This window comes from Theropithecus gelada, chromosome 6 (assembly GCF_003255815.1).
Source record: "Theropithecus gelada isolate Dixy chromosome 6, Tgel_1.0, whole genome shotgun sequence".
Taxonomy (NCBI): domain Eukaryota; kingdom Metazoa; phylum Chordata; class Mammalia; order Primates; family Cercopithecidae; genus Theropithecus; species Theropithecus gelada.
In genome coordinates this window covers 44063209-44065344 of record NC_037673.1, presented here as the reverse complement: position 1 = coordinate 44065344, position 2136 = coordinate 44063209, and the positions used below count along the sequence as shown (strand labels likewise).

The window sequence follows — 2136 nt, the reverse complement described above, 5'->3', positions numbered from 1 at the left end:
AAGACTAAAATGTGTTCATAGTCTTTAAACAAAGATTAAAAGAGAAAATCTGTATAAAACACTTCACACAGCATTTATATCATTAAGTATTCCAGGAATTACAGTGTATTTTCTTCTCTTTCCTAGTATAAACATGGTACTCCCTTTTTAAATATATAGGGCTTGCCTCCTCAGTGATTATGTAAAACAGATTATACAGAAAATCCATATATGTCATAAACAAGAATACACATGTTGTTCTTGCTTCAGCAGCACATATACTAAAATTGGAATGATACAGAAAAAGAGTTGCATGGCCTTTGCACAAGAATTACACATAAATTCAAGAAGCATCCTGTATGTTTTTAAATCAATAAGATACTTTTGTTTTTTTATGATACTCTCATTGTAACATAAATAAATGGACTTACAAAAGAAGATTTATGTTACTTTGAAAAAATATATACATTGCACCATTGACTGAGTTTTGTGTGATGAGTTCACAACTTCTTTGATCAGATATAGTGATGCCATGAACAAAGAGGAACCAATGATAAAAATCAGAATCATTGCCTTGTGTACAATTTAGTGAAGCTATGTATAGTATCAAATATTTATTCAGATATTTTACAGTATCAAGATCTCCTGTATGTTATTTGGAAGGAGATATTATCCAACCATCAAGAAGCTTCTTTTGTTGAGGCAAAAGAATGTAGGTAGTTATCCTCATGTAGCAATATAGGAGGGACCTTTCTCTGCAGACTGTACCAGAAATATGCCGTGAAGTAGATGTTCAAAAGCTACATCATTTGCAGCCCACAACAGCCAGAAAAGTATTCTTGATTTTCTTCAGAATTCAAATAAATCGTACTTCCCAAGGAGAAGCCAGCAAACCTGAGGTTGGAAGGATAGTTAGGAAAACCAAGGCCAGGTGCTGTACACACATGCTTGGGAAGGAGAAGCTATGCTGAAAAAGTAGCACAAAAAAATGTTCCAAGCCACTCTGATACCTCCCCTGGGTATCTGAGTTCACATTTCCCCTACAAACAGGACACATATCCACACATGCAACTCGAAATATGACTTTGAGCTCCCTATTCTGGAATAAAAATCCATAGCTCAATGTTTTCAGCCAGTACAAGAAAAGGGATCTAGGGATTATAGACAGGAACCCCGGAACACTTCACTGAACCAAGCCACCATTGCTAAGACTTAAGTAGGTAAAGAAAGCTGCTTGGAAGCTCGAATTGGGTTGAGCCCACCACAGCTCAAGGAGGGTGCCTGTCTCTGTAGACTCCATCTCTGGGGACAGGGCATAGAAAAAAAAAAAAAAAGCAGCAGAAACCTCTACAGATGTTAATGACTCTGTCAGACAGCTTTGAAGAGAGTGGTGGATCTCCCAGCACGGAGGTTGAGATCTGAGAGCAGACAGTCTGCCTGCTCTAGTGGGTCCCTGACCCCGGAGTAGCCTAACTAGGGGACATCACCCACTAGGTACAGACCGACACCTCACACTTCACACGGTGGGGTACACCCCTGAGACAAAGTTTCCAGAGCAAGAATCAGACAGCAGCACTTGCTGTACAGCAATATTCTATCTTCTGCAGCCTCTGCTGCTGATACCCAGGCAAACAGGGTCTGGAGTGGACCTCAGGCAATCTCCAACAGACCTACAGCTGAGGGTCCTGACTGTTAGAAGGAAAAATAATAAACAGAAAGGACACCCACACCAAAATCCCATCAGTACGTCACCAGAATCAAAGACCAAAAGCAGATAAAAACACAAAGATGGGGAAAAAGCAGGCAGAAAAGCTGGAAATTCAAAAAATTGAAAAAATCGGAGTGCATCTCCCCCTCCAAAGGAACGCAGCTCATCACCAGGAATGGATGACAGCTGGATGGAGAATGACTTTGAAGAGTTGAGAGAAGTCTTCAGTTGATCAAACTTCTCAGAGCTAAAGGAGGAAATCCATACCCAGTGCAAAGAAACTAAAATTCTTGAAAAAAAGAATGGAAGAATGGATAACTAGAATACGCAACGCAGAGAAGGCCATAAACGAGCTGACAGAGATTAAAACCATGACATGAGAAATATGTGACAAATGCACAAGCTTCAGTAACCGACTCAATCAACTGGAAGAAAGAGTATCAATGATT

The 2136-nt window shown here is 39.8% G+C and overlaps 1 non-coding gene across 1 annotated transcript; it reads left to right on the top strand.

Annotated features, from left to right (window-relative positions):
* The first annotated feature begins 240 nt into the window (after window positions 1–240).
* LOC112627207 lies at window positions 241–344 on the top strand. Its single transcript, XR_003120065.1, has one exon. It is a non-coding gene; the product is annotated as a U6 spliceosomal RNA (small nuclear RNA).
* The last annotated feature ends 1792 nt before the right edge of the window (window positions 345–2136 follow it).